Here is a 24,271-nt window from a genome sequence, read left to right as displayed (position 1 = left end):
AGTGATTTTTAATATTTGGCTCTTCCAGGAAGCAATCTGATAGAGTAAGAGCTTATTGGAAAGTGTAGATGGTGTGGAAATGAGTTACACAGAGGGATGGGCTGTCTGGGCTTCCACCTTGGGAAGGACCAGCAGGTATGACAGGTGACAAGGGCCTCTGTGATTGCTGGCTATGCTAGCTTAGTACAACACCTTGGCTTTGGGGAGTAAAATCAAGCTGATAGTTTTGTTTTTCTCTTACCCTTATCACCAAGTCCTTGTTTTGAACCCTCCTTCTACTGAGAGAATCTTTCTCCCCTGGAAAACCCTTTTGTTCAGGCAGGTCCCAGTTTTCTACCCTTGTGTGTGTGTGTGTGTGTGTGGAAAACCCTTTTGTTCAGGCAGGTCCCAGTTTTCTACCCTTGTGTGTGTGTGTGTGTGTGTGTGTGTGTGTGTGTGTGTACATACATTGAGTCTCAGTGCCCATCCACCAGGGCTTATAGTCTCACCCTGGGCTCTCCCTGGGAGATAGCACGTCCTGCTTCCTGTTGGAGCTAGGCAAGGGCTCTAACTAACTTTGGCTCATCCTTGGACTCTAGAACCCCCTACATCCCAGGTCTAGATTGAGGTTTTACTCTGGCCTGGGGATGGTGGTTAATAACTCTTTAAGAAACATCAAAAACTCTCTGTTTTCCATAGTGGCTACACCAATTTACATTCCCACCAACAGTGTACTAGGCCTCCCTTTTCTCCACATCTTCATCAGCGTTTGTTATTTGTGGTCATTTTCCATATGAGCCAGCAATTCTACTGCTGGGTAGCCAAAAAAAAAAAAGAAAGAGAGAAAACACTAATCCAAAAGGTTATGTGCACCCCAATGTTCATAGCTACATTATTTACAATAACCAAGATATGGAAGCAAACTAAATACCCATCAAGAGATGAATTGATAAAGAAGATGTGGTACATATATACAATGGAATATTACTCGGCCATAAAAAAGAATGAAATTCTTCCATTTGCAACAACACAAAAGGACCTAGAGAGTATGCTTAGTGAAATATGTCAGACAGAGAAATACAAATACTCTATGTTATCACTTGTATATGAAATCTAAAAAATAAAACAAAGGAATAAATATAACAAAATGGAAACAGACTTACGGATATAGAGAACAAACTAGTGGTCACCAGGGGAGAGAGGGAAGGGGAGGAGCAAGAAGATAGGGGGATGAGGTTAAGACATACAAACTACTATGTATAAAATAAATAAGCTACAAGGATACATCATACAGCACTGGAAAATATACCAATTAATTTATAATAACTTTAAATGGAGTATAAGCTATCAAATATTGAATCACTATATTGTACACTTGAAACTAATACTGTAAATCAAGTATATTTCAATGAAAAAAGCAGAATATAAAAAAAAATAAAAACAAACCTGTTTCTGGAGCTCCCACTCTGGGGTCAGCCTCTCTCCCCTTAATTTCCTGAGCTTCCTTGTTATTATTCATAGCAACTGACTTTTGAATGCCTGAACTAGATAAAACCTAAAATACTTTACGTTTGGCTTTTCTGAGTACAGTAGCAGATATGACTTTCTTTAGATGTTAAAGTAGTACTTTGAGGTCAGGTGACATAAGGTAAACCAAACTCAACGACCTTATTCCCAGGAGACCATGATGCCAGTAGGGTGCGCTGGTGAGTGTGTGTTGGAGGGTGGAGCAGAGGTGATACAATGCAGGGTATTTTAGTCTGCTAGGGCCACCATAACAAAGTACACCAGGCTGAGTGGCTTAAACAACAAAAGTGTGTTTTCTCTCAGTTCTGGAGGCTAGAAGTCTGAGATCAAGGTGTTGGCAGGGTAGCTTATTTTAAGGCCTCTCTCCTTGGCTTGTAGATGGCCATCTTCTCCCTGTGTCTTTGCATGGTCTTCCCTCTGTACATGTCTGTGTCCTAATTTCCTCCTCCTATAAGGACTCTGGTCAGATAGAATTATGACCCATCCTAATGACCTAATTTTAACTTAATTAAGTACCTCTTTAAAGACTCTACCTCCACGTACAATCACACTCTGAGGCACTGGGGGTTAGGACTTCAACACACAAATTTGGGAGGGACACAATTCAGCTCATAACACACGGGGTAAAGGAATGGAATCTGTGTGAGACACACACCAGAAATTAAGAAGCAAAATGTGTCTCTGCTGTCATCAGCATTCTTCTTGTACTGGGGTGTGTCTCCCCAGTTCTTAGTACCCAGGGTCCCCATCACCCCTTGGACCCCTCCTTCTGTACATCTTCTCCCAGCACATGAGTGGTGCAATGATTGATGAGGCATAGAAGGTGAACCCACACAGGCCACAGGAGAATAAGCCTCTATCTAATAGGGAATTATAAATATTAACCACAGAAAATATTGTTTTGAAAAAGCAGATGTCCATGTACCTCTGAGATCATGTACAGAAAGCAGTCACTCTCACTGCCTCAGCCCAAGACTGGGATAATGAGGTTTATTCGGTCCCTGAATATCTGAATCAGCTACTTATGGCCTTGCTGTCTACTTTCCTCTAGCCTAAGACATTGAGAAACCAACACTCCGAGAATGCAGAAATGCCAAGTGGAGTCAAAGGAGAGCTGTTTGGACCTGAGTGGCTGTCTTTCCTGCCTGGATACAGAGACCAAGGTTCTACCTCCCAGAGAAAGAGTAAGTATTGGGTTAGTGGCATTCTGGGAGGGGCACCAAGCTTTGGTCAGGGAAATGCAAACCTGAATTACATTTGGGAACAACATGCAGGAACGCATCACAGTTCAACAGATTTAAGTGACTGTCCCAGACCTCAGATCTACTCCACTGAGTAGAGGGTTTAGGTAACAGGGTGAACTGACCCTTGGAAGGGGGAGGGCCCCTCCTCCCATCTAGAGCCTTTATCTCCTCAGAGAGCTCCTCCACGTTCCAGGCTGAGTTTCCTGCAGGGGCACGAATGAGAGCAACAAATCAGAGGAGGGGGCCCCATCCATCTCCGCATCCTCTGTTTTAGATTTGGCGTGTCCTGGGGATAACTATGAAAAGCTGAAAGTCTTCTAATTTTTTTGCAGAGTTTTCATTACATTTTAAACATTACCATGGATGGAATTAATGAGCAGAAACCTACTGAATATTCAGCCAGAATTCTCAGAACCCCAGCAGTCTTGACTCAAAGAGCTCAGGACCACTTGGCACTTAAATGATTCCTAATTTTGATTCTGATTAGTACCAAGGAGTGCCTCATTCGCCCTGGGGACTCTTTCACCTTCTACTCAGCCAGGAGCATGTTTGACTCACTCTGTTCTTTGTCTCACGGACATGGTTCAGGGCCAGAGGGTCCCTCAGAGGTAGAGATTTATGATTCCCGAGGACATGAGCAGCTGAGAAGATCACCCTTTTTACAGGACTATCTTCACACAAGGAAAGCTGGCGCTCTCTGCATGGATAACCAGAAACATCCTTTGGCCCCTGAAACTTTCCTCTTGTGTGCTCAGTGCCTGGAATTATATTACTGGAACTTGACTGCCTTAGGATTATAAGACATTTTGGTCTTTTAAAGTCCTTTATTAAAATGCAAAGACATCTAAGAAGTATGAAAACTTATAATATCAACAAGAATTTGAAGTCATTGAAGGCAGGAAAGATGCCTTAAATGACTTTTTTTATATATTAGATTCTTAGCCGCCCAGGACTCTCAGCAGGTTAAGTCATTCTGTATAATCAAAGTGTTTATTGAAGAGTTACCTCTTCTAAGTCTAATTTAAGTAAAATGAAGTATCTTAGATAGAGATCTGGTCTAAAATATTCCATGCTACCATACCTTCTTAAATGCAGCCTACCAAATGCAATGAAACATTTTCTTGATAATTCAAGGTCATCATTATGAACTCCCACTACTGCCTTCTGCATGGATTCTCTACAGAGGGCTGGGTTGTTTGTACCTGCATGGCAGTTCTTGAATTTCCTTTTAAGCTTTCCGTCTTTTCTCTCTCATATAAGCCACTTTCACTGCTTGCTCATGCCGAAGTGTTTGCCTTGGGCATTCTTTCTCTTTCTAACCTATCCTTTGAATCACCTGTGGGTGGGAAATAAGATACCCAAGCTTTTGGAGGTCTGTGGGTAAAAGAAGAGAAGACAGGCTTTGAATAAGAATGTTTCCCATATGTGCCACATCTTCTTTATCCATTCATCCAATGATGGACACTTAGGTTGCTTCCATCTCCTGGCTATTGTAAATAGAACTGCAATGAACATTTTAGTACATGACTCTTTTTGAATTATGGTTTTCTCAGGGTATATGCCCAGTATTGGGATTGCTGGGTCGTATGGTAGTTCTATTTGTAGTTTTATAAGGAACCTCCATACTGTTCTCCATAGTGGCTGTATCAATTTACATTCCCACCAGCAGTGCAAGAGTGTTCCCTTTTCTCCACACCCTCTCCAGCATTTATTGTTTCTAGATTTTTTGATGATGGCCATTCTGACCGGTGTGAGATGATATCTAATTGTAGTTTTGATTTGCATTTCTCTAATGATTAATGATGTTGAGCATTCTTTCATGTGTTTGTTGGCAATCTGTGTATCTTCTTTGGAGAAATTACTCAGCCATAAAAAGAAATGAAACTGAGTTATTTGTAGTGAGGTGGATGGACCTAGAGTCTGTCATACAGACAGAGTGAAATAAGTCAGAAAGAGAAAAACAAATACCGTATGCTAACACATATATATGGAATCTAAGGAAAAAAAAAAAAAGGTCATGAAGAACCTAGGGGTAAGATGGGAATAAAGACACAGACCTACTAGAGAATGGACTTGAGGATATAGGGAGGGGAAAGGGTAAGCTGGGACAAAGTGAGAGAGTGGCATGGACATATGTACACTACCAAACGTAAAATAGATAGCTAGTGGGAAGCAGCCTCATGACACAGGGAGATCAGCTCGGTGCTTTGTGACCACCTGGAGGGGTGGGATAGGGAGGGTGGGAGGGAGGGAGATGCAAGAGGGAAGAGATATAGGAACATATGTATATCTATAACTGATTCACTTTGTTATAAAGCAGAAACTAACACACCACTGTAAAGCAATTATACTCCAATAAAGATGTTAAAAAACAAAAAATGTTTCCCATAGACAAAGGCAAGAATTTTATTATAGAACACACTAATTCTCACTACACAGATACTTTTGCATTTTCTGTGATTGTCAGCTATTATTTGGATAAGTGAGGAAACCAGATATCCTGGTGAATTTCAGGGGACATGACTTTCTTTAGAAAGTAAGATAAAGAGATGCCTGACCTATAGTGTAATGGAAAGGCCAGGAGTTGGTGATCTCACTTGCCCAAACTTGACTCAGTCTCATCAGCAATCCCTGCCCAGTCTGTAACAAATTTCCTCAAAGTAAATTATTTTCCAAAGTGGACACTTTTGAGAATGAAAGGATGAAAAATTAATAATTACTTCAAGACAACAAGCATAGACCAGGACTGTCCTGGGCAAATCAAGACCTAGGGTCTCCCTATTTCTAGGAAACACTGCAGCAACATCAGCTGGTACAGAGAACTAAAAATGCCCTGGACTACTGCAAAGTTGGATGTGCATCACGGAAGCAAGCATAGACTCTTGTTGGGCAACTTCTCCATTTGGATTTAAGTTCACGGGTCACGGACTGTGACCAATGGCTAAGACTGACATCTTAGCAAGGCTAAAACCAAGATTTTGTTATCCCTCTCATATTTTACATGCTTACCCTTCTACTTCCAAATACCACAAAGTTTCTTGGGTTAGCAACTAAAATGTGTTTCTGGATTATATTCCTTAAAGTATCTCTTCTAACGACTATATGGACTTCAGCTGGGGCTGAAATGTTACAATCATTAAATCACATAATGTATCTCAAGTGCTTAGTCTAACATCTGGAATATAGTAAGTGCTCAGTTAATATTAGCTAAAGCAAATGCAGGTGCATTTGTGAGTGCATACACACATATACACTCACATATAACTCTGCTTTTAAACTAAAGCACAATCTGGCAATGTGTGTCAATATTTAAAATATCCTTTCACCTAGATATCCAACTTCTAAGAATTTGTCCTAAGGAGAAGCGTGTTTACCACAACGTTGCTTATAATATTGGAAACTTAGAACAACCCAAATCCATCAATAGGACATTAGCTAAAAGAATAACAGGGCATCTATACAATAGAATATGATACACAGCTCTTAAAATAATAAAGTAGAATTTTATTTATGATATGAAAAAGTCAATGATGTATTATCAACTGAATATGCAACTTACAAAGCAGTATTTGTGTGTGATTTTTTTGGACAAAACAATGAAAGAAAAGACATCAAAAATACCTTGAAGAGGTATACCAAAATTATATATATATTTTAAAATTGTAGTTATTTTCTCTGAATTATGAGATAACTATTCATCTTTATTTTCTTTTTTGAATGTTCTGAATTTTGTTTCATACAAATGTATTTCATAATTATATATAAACAATATATATCCCATATACATAATATAGATCCCAGGCCCTATTGAGAGGTGTGCCTTGGCTCCCTGGTCAGTATTCAAAGATGCTGCTCCTGTGTGCTCTCATAATTTCCAGTGCCTGTAAATTTTTTTTGCATTTCTCCCTCTGCATTATAGTTTTCCTAATGTATATCAGTCTTATCAACAACACCATGTACATTTGAGGGCAAGCCCTTGACCTGATTCAACTTTGATTTTCCCTTTTATGCCACCTGGCTTATAGTTTATGCTCAGTCAATGTTTGCTGAATGAATAGATGCATAAATGAGTAGGTCTCATGGCTTCTAGAACTAAACCAGTCTTCAGAGTCCAGTTAGAAAGCCATCAGAGAAGTGATACCTAACTTGCCCTTCATAATCTGGCTGTATCGCACAAGACCCACAGTCTAGGATCCCCTGGAGGGGTTCCCTCAGGTACACACCAAGTGCTCAATACTCGTTTGTTGAAAGAAAGAATAAAGAATTGAATGGATGACAATGAAGAGAAGAGATTATAACAGCACCAGCTCCACCCGAAGCAGAGGATCTAGTAAGGGCTGGCACCAAGATCTGAACATCACTCTGAAATTAAAAGTCACAGAAGTGAAGGAACCTTAGAGATCAAATAATCCATCTTTCTCGTTTCACAGGTAAAGAGACGATGGCCCAAAGAGGAGAGATGATTTCCTAGAGACACAGGACAGTTTAGCAGCAGAATCTAGGCTGGAACCGGAATTCTCACCACTCCCTGCAAAGCTGCCTCTTTCCTCAACCAGTGCCCGAGGTTTCTGTGTATTTCGGCATGCTCTAGTTTTCTAGCTGGACAAATAGAAGGCAAAATCAGGATGTTCCCTATTCATCTGTTTGTCTCTTTTCCCTTCTTCCATCCACTTTATATGCTGTCTGAACCGAACCCCTTCCCAGAGCAAGTGCCCCTCTGAAGGCAGCATGCAAGCATCCAGAGACCCAGCTGCCCCAGGTGGTGAATCTCACCTACCAGGGTTTTGTTCTGTTGAAGAAAGCAAATCCTGCATCAGGCAACAAATACTTTCTGATTCTTGAATAATTGAAAGGCTGGGCCCCAAGCCGCAGCAGGCGAAGAACTGATTAGAAATGGAGAAGGGGCGGGGGTGGTGGTGGCGGGGACCAGCATCCAGCCTCCCGCCCTGGAGTTAGGGCGCTCCGTAGGGAAACCGCCTCCCTCAGGACCCGCTGCCAGGGCCCAGGCCTGTTTGTGGGACAGCGGGAAGAACTATGCAACCATTCGCATCTTCATAATTCCATAGCAAGCCTCTGTTTCTGCTACCAAATTAATCTCGATGGTGAAAGCAAGAAAACAGAGATCACTTAATGTGCCGCATCACTAAGCCTGTGAAAACTGATCAAAGGAATTGAAAGTATGACTCAAACAAATGTCTTCATATTATCTTCAGATGGACTCTCAGTGAAAATACGCCCATTTCTCAGCTCACATATGAGTACTGAAGCAATACAGACCTTCTCCTCATTTTCATGCTCTCCTTGCCCAGGTCAGATGAAAAAGATAAACCACACCTCTCATCAACAGCATTTTTCAGCCTTATAAACACGGCACCTCTTATATCCACTCACGGAGGCAGACAGAACAGAGATCTCCTTTATCCAGGGGAGATCGAAGAGCACATTAGGAATTGGAACCAGGACCTGCAGCTCATGCTTGTGTTACCTGCTGGAACCAGCTCTCTCCAGTCTTATATGCGTCCTGCCCACGCTCTCGATGGAACCACAGCCATTTCTACAAACTTCAGGTTCAACCAGATCATGCTTCTGTTACATCTATATTTTGTCAATAATTTCCCATCACCCTCAAGGTGGAGACCCACGTGCTGAAGAGGCTTCAGGGCCTCCTCCTTCCAGTCTGCCTTCAGGTTCTCAGCATGCACGATGCTCCCCGCAGTGGGCAAGACCCCCACCGCAGCGGCTTCGGCCCTCCTGGCCTCGGAAGTGCCAGAATCATGGCTCAGGTCCTTCACGTGTGTGTCCGCCAGGCCTGGAACATCAACATCCTCCCCTAGCAAGCTGTTCCTCACCCCTCAAGGCTTTGATCTCTAAGGCTCTCTAATCCCTAGGGAGGGGAAGTCCCTTGTCATATATCCCTACAGCACCTTCTCCTCCCAGTTCGTCTCCCTCGTGATTCCTGCTCCAGGGCCCGCTTCTCCATCAGGCTGTGAGCCCCATGGTACTACAGGATCACAACGGTCTGGGTCATGTCTATGAACCAGCACCTATTACAATGCCTGGCTCAGAGCAGGGCTTAGTAAATATTTGCTGAATGAACAAATTTTTTAAATGGCTAAATAAAAAGCAAAAAGTGAAACAGAATCAAAACCAGGCTACTGAGAAGTCCTTACTGAGTATATTTGCATTCAGTTTTTATAATTGTTTAATGAATATTTATTTAGTGTCTGCTATGTGCCAGGAACTGCTCTAGGCACAGAGAAAACAACAGTGAAGAAAACAGGCAAAAATCCTTGCACTCAAGGGGTGGCTTTTGTTAAAGGAGACAAATAATGAAGAAAATAAATGAAAGGTATAGTTTGTTAAATGGTGCTTAGAACAATTGGAGGGGTGATACAGGAGGAAACGGGATGTGTAAACATCGGTGCTGAGCACAGGTAGCTAAAGCTAATTCTCATGCTACCTAAGAAGTCCCCGAAGTCCGTAATCCACTAAATTTCTTTTCTTTTTTATCCAATTCCCCTAATGGTGTACATTTAATTAGTTTTCTATTTTAATGCTATTTTAGCTCATTCTGGCTTGGTATATGGGTCAGGCATCATTTTTTCTCCCATCAAATTATTTCCTTTGGATAAATTCCTAAACGGAGAATTATTTAATCAAATGTACATGTTTCAGACCTCACAAGGCACTGTACTTCCATTGTGTTATCACAAATAATTTTAGAAACTTATAAGGCCACTTAAGCAAAAATTGATGTACCACTTTCATCATAGCATCAGCAGGGATGAGAACTATTGTTGCTTGTTTGTTTACAGTTGTTATTTCAGTAGATGTGAAAATAGTATTTCAAGGTTCCTTTCATTTGTTCCTCTTTGATTCTCCCATTTTTATTTGTACAGTCTGACTGCCTGAATACAAAGTAGTGTTTCTCTGCCTCGTGGACAAGCATGATTGTGTTTCCTAAACTCGAGATCTTTGCATTTTCACGAGAGAGCAAAGGCTGCGTGAAAGGCCAAGACAGGAAAAGAGATTCCACAGAATGACCAGGCTTTTCCATTAAGACAACTAGATCATGAAAGCTACAAGAAATGAAGTATGAAAAAGGGTGATAGGGTTCTGACCATGTTGGCAACATGTCAAATACTTAAATATCAAATACTTAAGGCAAATAAGCAATAATCACATACAATACTAAGAACTAAAGTTGTGATGGTTCTCAAGCACGTAGAGAACATCTATTCCTTTTGACCAGTTGAAGAATAGCCCTCAAAGGTAATGTTTTTTTCTCTTTATTTGCCTTTTTTTTTTCTCTTTCTTTTTTTTTTTCCTGGTAATACACATTTTAATAAGATTGCAAGACACCCGGTAGGGGTCACGGTGTGGCACTTCATTACAAGGACATTTTTTTGGTTTCATTTTCCATCCTCCAATGATCACCTTCAAGCAATACATGGGTAGCAGTTTCAGGTAAAATAAAGTCCTGAGAGACCCACAACAAATGCACTGGCATTTATCTTCTGACCTGTTCATTTCTCGCAGCCTCATTCTACAAAGTCTGTTCTGCTGGCTGGAATTTAACCAGAAGCTCTTCTCTCTCTGCCCTCCTCTTCTGGGGAAAAGAGTGAACCTGCCCATCACTTGGGGGCACAATGGTCCTTCCCCTGCAGGGGGCATGATACAGAAAACAGATACTGAGGATAATGAAGGCCAAGGACTTGCAACTCCTCTCGTTCTTCCTCACGAAAGACTTCCAGAGAGGCTGAGTCTGCTTTCAAGTGAGGCACCAGAGTGCCAAAGCCCGAGTACCAGAAGACATCCGGGAACCGGCTGTCATCAGGGGACCATCTCTGCCGCTGACATCGTGGTATGCTATCAGAGTGCTCGCTCAAGCATCAGCTTTCTGTGAGCAGTTCACCGGTGCACATCACTGGGCCCCTGCACTGCCTGTGAATCTTCAGTTTTTCCATGCGTTTTCCATGGAAGTCAAGAAGAGTTTCAAAACATCACCTGCTGGAATCCAGAGATGGAATCAAGAAGCCTCCCCATCCCAGAAAATCTGACGCCGGTCGCGGTACCTTAGTAAACAAGATGGCTGATCACAGGGTGTTGACAGGAAGCCAGCCGCTGTCCCCACATGTACAGGAAGGCGGTCCCCGTGGGCTGCTAGCTCCTGTCTTCACGAGCTGGGGGGTCTCCTCCGTAATGTACAAAACAGATATCACAAGGCATGTATGTAAGCGACAGTCACGTCCACACAAAGTCTGCCCAGTGCGTGGCTGCCGCTGGTCCTGGCTTTTTGTGCCCAGCGTGTCTGGGCCGCTGGCTACTTGGCCTGGGCCTCCTGCAGGATGGCAGCCTGGCGGCCAGGGTCCTGTCAGACCTGGCAGGAAGCTTGTGCTGCAGTGGGGTCCTCCAGGGGTAGAACGTGTAGCTGATGTCATAGCTCAGGAGGCAGCTCAGGGATGCCACACAGATGTTGGCAAACCGCGACAGGTGCCGCAGGAAGTATGTGGGGTTTTCTGGTCTATGCGGAACAGGCTTCCAAACTGGGCGCTGAAGGAAGCTTTGGTCAGTTCTCTCAACTCCTTCCTCTCCTTTTTCCACTCCTGCAAAACCAGCTGTGACTTCGCATCTCTGTGAACCTGCATCTGCTCCAATAACCCAGTCAAAGTCTGTAGCCAGGTACTAGTTTGAATGTACTGTTCCATGTTCATGATTCTGAGCTCAGATCTCAATTTCAGGATAATTGCACCCGTTCACCAGCCATGCTTTAGGGTCAAGTCCGCCAGGTCACTGTATATATGGTCACCAAAATACAACACTTTGGATCCCCCCCCCATCCAGTAAGCTTCAAAAATTCATATAAATTGCCCTGCTTATAAATCTGGCCTTTCTGCAATGTGTAGATTTTATCCTACAGTAAGACGCCTTTCACATTCACCTTTCGGAAGGGACTCCACTTATCACTAAAGAAGTTTGGCTTCTCCGCCTGAACAATGACCGCATCAAACAGGTCCCTCCAGTCTTTTCCAACAATATACCTCATCCCTTGGTCCACAAAGCTACTGGGGCTATTGGTGATGAGAAACATCTTGCCTTGATCAGCCAGTTTGGCCAACACTGCACAGGCCTGCTCAGGGTAGCAGATGTACTTTTCAATATCTGCTTCAACTGCTCTGTACATGATTCCTTTGGTGTGCACCTCCCGAATTGAATCCTTGACGTCTTTGTACAGGTGCACAGGCTTATAGGCGATGTTGTTCTTCAGAAAGTACTCGTTCACACAGGACGGCAGGGTCATCTCGGGCAAGGAGAAGATGTCCATGAACATGGACGTGATGTCATGGTGTTTCCGTGGGAACTCTCATAAAAGTTGCTCATCTGTTCCAAAGGCACGTGGGAGCCCTGGTACATTTCAGTGACTTCCTCATCAGGGACCACGCTGAGGCCTCTGTAGACAGTTCCCAGCTGGATGGAATGAAAAGCACTGATCTTCATCAAGACCGACCACTGCACGTCATAATGCAGTCCACGGATTGCAAAGTTTGGGTCATACTCATACTTCCTGATTTCCATGGGATACCTGTGTTCTTTGATGAGAAGGTCCCGAGCAGCATTAACTATCAGTGTGTGGAGGTGCTTGGAATAAAACAGCAAGGTGTAATCATAATCAAAGCCGTAGATTTCAGTGTCCGACAGGCTCATCTCATTGTTTGAGAAGATGGCATCTGGATTCAACAAGTTGCTCATAACTTAAGTGACCAATTCTTCCGTGCTCCTCTTCGCCTCTCAGTGGCGCTCCCAAAGGTAGCGCTTCATGTCTGGGGCGGTCCCAGGTGCCCTGCATAAGGGCCCCGTGTGGGGCCCACGTGCGACCCCCCCCACGCCGCAGTCCGGCAGCCGCCCCGCAGGGCCGCCACCACCCTGGCACTGGCCCCACGAGCTGCCGCTGTTGCAACGCGAGTGGCGCCTCAGGCTATTTGCCTTTGTTGAGTAAAGATTTTACAGTTTATATCCTGGAGGCTTGATTATTCAGATTATTTCTGTATTTCTGTATAGCTGAATAAATTAGTAAGTAAAGGCCTTTTTGCTTCATTATTTCATTTAGAAAATTATATATTAAATAGCTATTTAGATCACTCATTGCTCTATTTCATTCTTATGTCATCGTTAATATGTAGTTTTCAAAGTTGTACATGGACTCTAACCAATCAGATGTTAGATTCATTTTCACTTTCCAAGATAGTAATTGGACATTTCAACTGCTAACTTAAGTTTACTGTCAAACAGGAGAAACTGGACAATTTATGTTTTTTTTAATTGTCTGGCAATTTTGACATCAACTCGTTATCATGTCTTTTGATTTCAACTAGATTTTATGTATTTGTATTCCTTTCTAAATGTAGCATAATTTACATATGACATTGACCATTTTGATGTGCAATTCTATGAGTTTAACACATTAGGTTACAAATAATGTAAGAGCTGCCAGAGTCAAGATTTAGAACTGTCGCATCTCCTTCAAAAAATGTCCTTATGCCCCTTGGCAATCAAGCTCTCCCTCTATTTTCAGCCCCTGGCAACTACTGATCCGTTTTTGCCTTTTCCAGATTATCATGTAAATAGAATCATAAAGTATGCAACCTTTTGAGTCTGGCTTCTTTCATTTGGCAGAATGCATTCGAGATTCATCCAGGGTGTTTCATGCTTCAGTACTTTTCACTGCAGAATAGGGTTCCTTTACATGGATGTGCCACAGTTTATTTATCCACTTATTAAAGTGCATTTTGAGTTGTTTTCGGTTTAGAGAAATGGTGAACCAAGCTGCTATAGACATCCAGGCAGAGGCCTTTATGTGATCATGTTTTCTTCTCTCTTGGGTAAATAGGAGTGGCATTTCTGGGTTGTTCAGTGACTTATAAAAAATTGCTAAATGGTTGTACATTTTGCATTCCCACCAGCAAGATATGAGAATTCCAGTCACTTAACATGCTTATCACCTCTTGATATTGTCTGATATTTTTATTTTAGCCTTTGTATTACGTGTGTAGCAGTGTCTCATTGTGATTTTAATTTGCATTTTTCTGATGACTAATGAAGATGAGCGACTTCTCCTGGGCTTATTTGTCATCCCTGTGTTTTGGTGAAGTGCCTTCAAATATTTTTCCATGTTTAATTGGTTGGATGTTTTCCTATTATTGAATTTGCAGAGCAATTTATATATTTTGGATACAAGTCCTTTCTGTTTCACCAATATCTCCTCTTAGCCCATGGCTTGTCTTTTCATTTTCTTAACAGTATCGTTTGCAAAACAGAAATTTTTCAGTGTGAAGAATTCCAATTTATATTCCTTTTAAACAGTGTGTGTGTGGTTTTTTCCTATCTCTTTTTGCTCCTTGCACCACCATCAGTGATCATTGTACAACAGATTTGTTTTGGTCTATTTCACAAATCACACGCAGTTGCCGCTTCATCTGCTTAACATCAAGGGAACAAGTATGAGGACATGGGATGAGCACTGAACTGAGAGTCAAGATGTCTAGATTCCTGTTTTGTCAGTGGTTTGCTATCAACTGTGAGCTAATTATTTAAATTCTTTAGGCTTCCATTCCTTCATCTCACATTAGAAATAAAACCCAACTTACCCATTTCAGGAATGGCGAGGATATAGTGAGATAAAAGATGCAAAAGTACTTGCAAAGTGCTGGAAGGATGCTACATGCATTATATTTTCCTCTTCCAAGAGCCTCGCATCAACTTTGACAGTCACACTGGACCCACATTACAAAGGTACCTCTATGACTACAAATATAAGGCTCTGATATACTTTGTGTACCCAGTACTTCCCTCTTTCACTCTAGAATATCCTTTGGTAACTTCAAATTTTCTTTTCACACTCTTATATCCATTTTTTAAATTCTATATATTTAATACTGGATAATCTTCAGATTTCATTTCAGAAACTTGTAATTTTTATTTTTTTCAAAAAGAAATGCTCTAACCAGCAATAGAATTGAGTAAGATTCCTTCCCTTGGACATTTGGCAGAAACATCTTCTTTCATGAAATAGTGGTGTTATTCAACAATGGAGCATGATTTTTTTTCTTCTCTCTCTCAAGGGAGGAAACTGAAGTATAGCAGAAGATTAAACATTCTCTAGGATATGTACAGTCCCTTTTCCAGTAAAAATAGGTAAAGAAAAGGATATTTCTGTGGAGAGGAATATTTGTGTTTAGGAATTTTAGCTGTAAGGTTCTAGAAATTCAAACTGTCTAGGAAAGGAATAAATTTTTTTAAAGGTTTAGTCTATATAACCATAGGGAGTTGATAATTTGTTACTTTCATGAAGTATTTAAAATCTTTAACATTTTGAAAAAATTAAAAAGGCTTCTTTATCAGTTATGTAGCTAATTTTGGTAAAATTGCTGTTAGTCTACTTTGGGAAATAGGTAAATCTTACAGTGAATTCATAATAACCAAATAAGTCAAGTCCAGAATAATTGCTTTAAAATGAAGGTCAAATTATGTCACCACTCTGGTCAATGGCTTTGCCATCTTACTCAGAGTGACAGCCAGTTCCAAGGGTCCACTCTCCCCCACCTCCCTGATGTCAGCTCCTGTCACTCTCCGCTCTTGCCGTCCCCACTCCAGTTTACTGGCCTTCTGTTCCTTGTTCATTTCAGCTCTTGTGTTCTCACTGGTGCCCTCTGCCTGGAGTTGCCTTCTCCCAACTATTGCATGGCTCATTCCTGGTCCAGGACCAGCTACATAATTTGTTGGGCCCAGTATAAAATAAAATGTATTTTGTTAAAAAATTATTAACAGTCTTAAGATGGCAACAGCAGAGTATTAAATCAAGTGTGGCTACATAGGCAAGTACAACCACAAAGCCTGCCCTGCCTGTCTCCTTGATTCCTTCATATCTCTGTTTCAAAGTCACCTTGTCTTAGAGAAGTTGTTCTTCTGTCCATTCTATATGAAAGAGTTACCCCTAACATCCTTGGCCCTTTTATTTTATTTATTGATTACTCGATTGTCTACCTTTCCCCAGTGGGATATAAAGTCCTTACATGCTGTATCACCCAGAGCATAAGACATACCCAGCACATAACACAGTAGCCACTCAAATATTTGTCAACTGAATGAATAAAGGAGTAAATGAGAAGTAATAAAAATCCAAAGCCATATGAATTTAAAAAATCAAGAGACAGACCAGACTTTTTTTTTTTTTTTTGCGTTATGCGGGCCTCTCACTGTTGTGGCCTCTCCCGTTGTGGAGCACAGGCTCCGGACGCACAGGCTCAGCGGCCATGGCTCATGGGCCCAGCCGCTCCATGTTATGTGGGATCTTCCCGGACCGGGCACGAACCCGCATCCCCTGCATCGGCAGGCGGGCTCTCAACCACTGCGCCACCAGGGAAGCCCCAGACCAGATTTTAAAACAGTAAATATAAAAACTGTATTTGCATGTATGGGCAGAGGCTCAGATTGGGAAATTCAAATTTAGGAAAAAGGAGAATGGACTCAGCCTCAGTTCTTACATTAGCTGGTTCTGTAACTTTGGAAAGGTCTCTCAATCCCTCTGAATCCCATGCTGTCACCAGTGCAGTAAGGGGCCTTCCAACACGTCATTCTGTGACTTTATGGAACAGTCTCAAATGTGACAGTATACTATAATAATCTGATTCGTTGAAGATATTTTCTATACATTTGGGTCAAAAAACAAAAACAGGATGCTCTTTGGATGACTGGTCTAGCATTTCTCCAGTCTTCTCCTTCAATGGGACGGTCCACTTACGAATATGTATGGTATACAGTATACATATATACTGTATGATATATTGTGGCCTCACAAAATCATTTTTCCCGAGGGAAAAAGAGCTCTGCTTTGAGGAGTAGCTAGAATTCTTAGAAATAGCTTATTACGTATCAGAGTTTGGGTGACTTGGCCATTTTAACTCTTAAATTGATGACATTATGTGTTTATTCGAATCCACAGGCTGTCATATGTTAGTTCTTTAAGAAGAGATGCAAATCTAACTGTGGAGGTCCCCAGGCCTGCACACTTCTCCTCACTCCTTTTTGGGACATTCTGGGGTATCTACTGCTGAATCCATTGTGGAAAACAGTCTTCATTTAATATGCCAAGCTCCCTTTTGATATTATTAATTCAAAAAAATCATGAAGAAATATGATCATAAATTCTCCCAGCATAGACAATGTTGAAAAAAAACCCCACAAAACACTATAATGCCTTCTGGCTCTGAATGTGTCTGTGTTGAAAAATATTTGTTTTCCAAATCTCAGCCTCTATCCTTTTTGGTCAATAGTTGTGCATAGTACTTGCTCTGTAGTTTGTTTTTCATGTCCATTTTGCTTGGGATAATGTCCTATGTCTTTTTTATTCTTCTGATTCTTTTTCCTCTACTCATTGTGTTCTTTTAGCAAAGAAGCAAACTGATTTCTTTCCCTAGAATCCACATTAATCCTTCCCACTGAAAGATTTCTGATGTGCTTTTATCACTACTTTAAAATAATCCCCATATTCTATCTGATAGGAGAGCAAGATGGACCCCCATCACATAAGACTAGACAGAGGAAAAATGAACTAAAAGTGAAACCCAATACAGACGTTAAGAGCACAGCTATAGCCTTGGTCAATTGAATAAGGAAGGGCTTAGGAGTCCTATAAATCTCAGTACAAGGTTAGAATAGGACTTACTACCAGGCTCCACTGATATTGAAGTCTTGATATCCTCTTGATTATGAATCCTACGTCTAGAGGCAAGGATTATAGTTCCTTATTGGGCAGCCCCAGTTATAACAGTTATAGGGAAATATGAATATAAAAAATTTGCTTCATCATCAGAAAGGCAGGTTAGACAGAGCAGAGCTTAGTGAATTAAAGATAAATTATAACTGAATGCCTTCTTGCTCAGACAGTAAGGACAAAATAAGAATAAAAAGCACTGTATGTACATATTATTCCCAATTGTGCTACCAGCATGCAAAGAGCATCTGAGAAGCATGAAAATCCAGAACATCCCATGGACATCCCACAAATGAATCTACACATATAGATTCAGGGACATCAAGGATGATTTCCTGTCTATGAAAAACACCTCCTTCTCTCCTTCCTAAAGGTTTGGATAAAAGCATAAGAAATCTTCCTACAACAAAAAACTAAAAGATAGATTTGGCCACCTGGGATAGAAGAAAAGACCTCTGTGGTAGGAACTGGAAGATCTGTTTCCAATCCCAATCATTTCACTAACGAGCTTGAGTAAGTTTCTCGTAGACCCTTTGTACCAATCCTTCTGTCAGCTAAACACCATGGGTGGGACTCACCCAGCTGACATCAGGTGGGACAGAAGAATCACCCAACTGAGCCCTTCTCAAATGTTTGAAGCACAACACTGCCTCAAAATTATACAATTATATATAATTATTATGATTCTATATAAAAATAGTTGCTGTTTGAAGCTACTAAATTTTGGAGTAACTTGTTACACAGTAATAGGTAACTGAACCTGAATTTTGTACTGGAAGCAGGTGCTGTTAGAACACAATCCTAAAGCATGTGGCATTGCCTTTGGAGTGGAGATGTGGGTGAAAGGTAGAAGAGCTTGGATGAGACTGTTGATAAATTGTCAAATGACAAAAGGAAAAATGTTTTTGGAGCCTGGAGAAAAGATGTAGTGGTAGAAAGTTCAGCGAAACTGTTGCCTACAGTAATGTAGAAAATAGAAAAACTAATGAACCGTTAGATCAGGCTAAAGAGATTTCCAGACAACATCGAAAGTAGCAACTGGCTTATTTTTACTTTATGTGACAAAATGCCATAGAGAGTATTTAGATTAAATAAGAAAACGTACAATTTTCAAGCAGATTTTAGAGGAAATACAAGGAAGCCAAGACTTCCTGTTTCCAAAACAAAAATGTTTTCCATTCCCAGCATCTCTGGATGGTAAAATAATCTCAAAGGAAGAAATGGTCTCAGGGTAAAGATCTTAAGGGTGTTGCTACAAGACCTTTGTTGAGACTCAGAAAGATTAAAGGGTGTGCACAGTAGGACTGATAAAAATCTTAAGGAAATGCCTAGTGGATTCTCTTTGGTAGGAAAGGAGCTTTTAAGAATCTAAGGGTTAAATGTTGTAAAATCTTTTATCTAGATAAAAAGGTGTCAAGAATCTTGAAGGCTTTGTCCCATAGCACCCTGTGTCACAACAACCTGGAAGATAATTGTGAGTATGATTTTGATCTAATGGAATTAACCCCAAAAAGAGTACTGCAAAGACACAAAGAGAGTTTTAAGAGAATTGTACTATAGAAGCAGTTAGCTGAATGGACACAGGTCCAGAATGAAAAGAGACCTTTGTACCCACAAAGGAAACAGACTGAGAAAACTACCTAGTCAAGCATAGGTCATTTGTTATATAAAAGAAAAGATGACTTGGAGGGTAAAACCAAGAGCCCAAAGAAGAGAGAAAGGAACCAGGGAGAATCATTCCCAGGGAGGAAGATTGGGCCTAATCAAGGAAGTGGCAGCAAGTACACAGTTCTATTTTATACGTAGTTGGATTTCTGAATTGGTCTAGACCAGTGACTGCTATGTGCCTCCTATTCCCACCTGTTTGGATGAGAATGTCTGTTATATTTATCCTCTTCCTGTATCACCACTGTCTGTTGGCTGTGAAGGGGCAGATAACTCGTCTCTTTATTCAACATATCCAACTTCTAGACTTACTTACATAACAATATTCTGAACCTCAGCTTGAGCCTGAAGCTAGAATTGGGTGAGAATTTTGAAGGTCTTGGGAGATGTAAATGTATTTGCATGTGGAAGAAATATTAATGGTCTGTGGCCAAAAGGTGGACTGTGATAGGTGAAAGATGGTCACAATTTCTTTGATACTCCTCCCCTGGAAGGCTGGAGTCTAATATTCTTCCCTTCTATTCTGAGCTGGCCTCCTTGACTTGTTTGATACAATGCAGCAGAATTGACATTCTGGGAATTTTGAGACTAAATCATATAAAGTCTTGAATTTTTCACCTATGTGGCCTCTTGGGACACTTTCTGGGAACCAGGAACCACCATGCTGGAGAGGACACATGTAGGCATCAAGATGACGTCTCCACTTAGCATAGCCCTCCAGCTCAGACATAGCATGGAGCTCTCTTGGACCCGTGGACCAGCCCATCCACCAGCTGTATATTACAGAGTGACCTCAGTCAATGCTGTGTGGAGTAAAAGAGTTGCCCAGCTAAGCCCTGCCTGAATGTCTGAATCACAAAATTGTGAGAAAAAATAAAATGTATTTTTATTTAAAGCTGTTGTGTTTGGGGGGGGTGTGGATTGTTTTGCAGCAGTAGATAACCAGAACAAAATCTCTTTCTCTTTCTGGGTCTCAGTGTCCTCACCAACAAAATGTGAGATTTGAATCAGACCTCTACGTTTCGTCAAATTTTAACAAAAATAGCAAAATAACACATAACTATTTTTATTAAACTGCCATAAATTTACTTATAAAGCATCTATAAATAGTAAGCATTACAAATTATGTCACTTCTGACTAAAATGTCAGAAGTAGAGTTAAAACACTGGGGAATTATTGTCAATACACACTAACCACCATTCTGGCTGAAGATAGCTTAGCGAGGTTAACGTTTTTATAGAGAGACAAACTGACTTCTCCTCAATGATTCCCCATAGGGGCTGGCTAAATGCACTCAAATCACTTAATATCTAAAACAGTGAAGTCTTTCAAACAAAATTTACCTTGGACAAGGCATGTGAAAATTGATCCAGAAAATTAATTCCTATTTGCAAACACATCAGTGACTATGTATATATGTATGGGTAAACGCATATACTTCTGCCTACCCATTTAGCACAGAAGATCTTAACTCAGAGTCTATGCACCCTCAAGGAGTCCAAGGATAGAGTTCAGGTAGTTCACATATTTTCAATGGAAAAAATTACGTATTTATTTTCCCTAACCTTTAACTGAATTACGCATGCAGGTAGCAAACCAGAAAAGTATTAGCAGTATCTGTGATTTTTGTTACCAGTAGCAGTCACCAATATTTTCACATCACATAACAGTTGTTGCAGATATCTCTAATCATCATTTACGCTCATCACAGCTTTGTAGGGTTATTAATCCCACCAATAGAGTCACTATTGAATGTATTAATAAAGATATATATGTTATTAACGTATGAATCCTACTATATCATAAATTCACTTTTGATATTGTATCATAATTGGTTTCCTTTTTAATGCTATGTTTTAAAATTTATGTATTTTTAAAAAATTATTCTGAAAAAGGTTACATAGGCTTCTCTAAGTCTAGAGAAGGGGTCGATGGCACCAAAAGGTTAAAAACCCCTCACTGGCCTCTCCAGCCAGCCAGCACACACCAAGCCCCTGCCATGGGCCCAGCGTGGTCCTGGAGATCGACACACCGATACATTAGTTTTCTCTATGCTTTGCTTCCTCTTCCTGTTTCCTACGTTAGTTGCTCTGAATATCAGCCCCTGACGTAGGCCCCTATCTCGCTTCTGGCCTCCTCATTCTTCACAGATTATTCGGCCTCATACTTCATTACAGAGAAATTGGAACTTCCTCATTTTATCCATGTCCATTGATTCTATTGCTACCTATATGCTGTTCTCTCTCGAATATATACATTTCCAAATCTCATGTCTCTTTTGAATTTGAATTCTAACTGCCTGCTCATCCTGAATATCCGCCACACACTTCAAATTAAACAGGATCATTCATTACCCATTCCTGCCATCACAAGCTCTGACTCACTCACACCTAGGCACAGATGGTGACAACAATTCTATGCATTAGACTCTTTGGTGCCATATCTGGATTTAACTCCCTCTCCCTCATCCCCAAATTGTAATATTTAATTTGTCCCTTTAAATATTTCTGAAATCCATTTCTCTTACTTGACCCAGACGCTGCTCAGTTCTAGCCATGACCATTTTAATAATCTTTTAAAGAATCTCCTGGTTTCTAGTATCTCACTGTCTTCAGTCCAACTAGAGTTATCCTTCTAGAACTCAAATTAAGCCATCTCACTTTCCACCTTAAAAGTTGTATTGCCTAGATCAGTGAGCCTCACCTGAGTGCTTCGTTAAAGCACAGGTTGCTGGGCCCCACCCCCAGCAACCTGTGATGATCCAGTAAGTCTGTAGTGGGGCCTGGAAATCCACATTTCTAACCCATTTCCAGGTGAGGCTGCTGCCGCTCAGGAAGCTACCCTTGAGAATTACTGGCCCAAACCAGTAAAACTGTTTGCTTTGTAGTTCTTCCAAGAAAAAATGTTTCAGTACCACCCTCCTAAATATGTAGGCCTATTTATTTATACATTATATATTCAACGCATGTTCTAGTGCACTAAACATAGTGGGTACATCATGAAACACACTAAAAATCATCATAAAAAGGTGAGATCAAAACAAATAGAAAGTTCAAGACTATTCTTCCTGCATCCAAATGGACCGTGTTGTTCACCCTGCATCAGAGGATTCTGGGAGGGATAAAGATTAAGAATAAGCCCATGACTTGAGATGCAAAGTCTTATCCTCAGTTTTTCTGATCAATCATAGCCAGCCTGTGTTCTCTCTAATCCTGGCTCCAGACTATACGTTACAAACTTAGGAAATTTCCTTAACCTCTCTAAGCCTCTGTGTCTTCCTCTGGAAAATGGAGATAATGTTAGTAACTACCTGGGATTGTTCTTAGGATTAAATAAATTCATATGCATAAAAAAGTCCCTAGCGTATAATAAATGTTTGATTAATGTTGACTATCATGATGGCTCCCAGTTAGATACCTTATGCTATAACCATGCTGATCAATTCACTGTTTCCTGAATAAACATCTACAACTCAATGTCTTTGCTCATGTTGTGTCCCTCTACCTGGAATATACTTCCTTTATCTGCAGTTGATAATATCCTCCTCATCTTTCACAGCCCAGCTGAAAATATTATGTCCCCCGTGACAAATTAACCCGAACTTCCTGGCATAATTAATTGGTGTCTCCTCTGTGTTCCTCTGCACTTGTACAAGCCTCTGAATATGGCTTTCCACAATGTATTATGTACAGTTGCTTACATGTCATTGCCTCCAATACTGTGAGCATGATATGAACAATGTCTAGTTGACCTATGTATCCATCACATCACCTCCAGAAAGTGCTTGGCACATGGCAGATGGTAGATGCTGATTGCGAAAGAGGGTGAGGACATGAGGGTGACAATCCTATTCTAGTACCACAGCCCAGCCTGTGACCTTGTGTTCGGCTGCAGATGGTGTTTTCCCCAAGTGACTCCCCACTTCAGCTCCACTTTTCCTGGTCCCTTGGCCAATGGGGCTGTGATATAATAAAAATGAAGATTTAGTCTTTGTCCCAGATTCCTGGCACACAGCTCCTAAAAACCTTGAAAACTTCAGAGTGATGAGTGTCTTATGCATGCTACTGAGACGACTGGTTCTAGGGGCCCCTGGACAGCTTCAGGGTGGCAGTTGTTCATTAGAAAGATCAAGCCTTAATTAGAAACTTGGAACATTCAGTCCTTTCCCCTAACTTCCTGGGAGAGGAGAAGGGCTGGAGATTGAGTCTAATCACCAATGGTCAATGATTTAACCAATCATGCCTGCATAAAGCAACCCCCATGAAAACCCCTGAACAACAGGGTTTATTAAAGAGCTTCTGGGGTTGATGAATGCATCCGTGTGCTGGGAAAGTGCTGCACCCCAATTCCACAGGACAGAAGCTCCTGCACTTGGGACCTTTCTGGATCTCACCCTATGTACCTCTTCATTCGGCCATTCATTTGTATCTTTTATAATGTCCTTTCACATCAACCTGGAAACAATAAAGTGTTTTCCTAAGGTTTGTGAACTCTTCTGGAAAATTATCAAACCTGAAGAGGGAGTTGTGGGAACCCCAGATTTACAGCCAGTTGGTCAGAAGTACAGGTGTCAATCTGAGCTTACAAATGGCATGGAGGCAGTCTTCTAGGACTGAGCTCTTAAAATGGGTAATTAGTGTCAGATTAAATTGAATTGTAGGCTACCCAGTTGATGTCCAGAGAGTTGAAGACTTGGTTGGTGTGTGGAAAAAAACCAAAAAACACCCATTTGGTGGAATGTGAGTAAAACCAGTTCAGAGAGGACAATTAGGTTTCATATGGAAGTCTGCATCCATCTAATAGAAATATGCTAGAGGTACCATACCTCAAACTATGCCTTCATCAGCCCTGCATCCCGTGCATCTGAATAGTATGTCCACAAAACGGTGACAGACAAAACCTATTCAAATTGCTACCTCAGTTCTTCTCCCTGGTTTCTGTAATGTCATGGCCTTGGATATAAAAAATTGAATGCTTGTCCTCAGTTGAAAACTCTCCCCAACCTAATTAATAAGAAAGCCCAAGCTTCCAAGGCCCTGAAGGCTTTAAATGATGTTTCCCTTGAGTCAACACTGGACCCCTCTG

General features: G+C 41.1%; 1 long non-coding RNA gene and 1 pseudogene across 1 annotated transcript in view; both read right to left on the bottom strand.

Annotated features, from left to right (window-relative positions):
* LOC136792178 (uncharacterized) overlaps window positions 1-24,271 on the bottom strand; it is a 74,749-nt gene that overhangs the window by 30,115 nt on the left and 20,363 nt on the right. The gene's annotated exons all lie outside the window — the stretch shown is intronic.
* LOC131765128 (5'-nucleotidase domain-containing protein 3 pseudogene) lies at window positions 10,825-12,515 on the bottom strand (annotated as a pseudogene).

Source organism: Kogia breviceps, chromosome 11, assembly GCF_026419965.1.
Source record: "Kogia breviceps isolate mKogBre1 chromosome 11, mKogBre1 haplotype 1, whole genome shotgun sequence".
Lineage (NCBI taxonomy): Eukaryota > Metazoa > Chordata > Mammalia > Artiodactyla > Physeteridae > Kogia > Kogia breviceps.
Note: the sequence above shows the minus strand (reverse complement) of the source record. Positions and strands in the feature narration are given on the sequence as shown.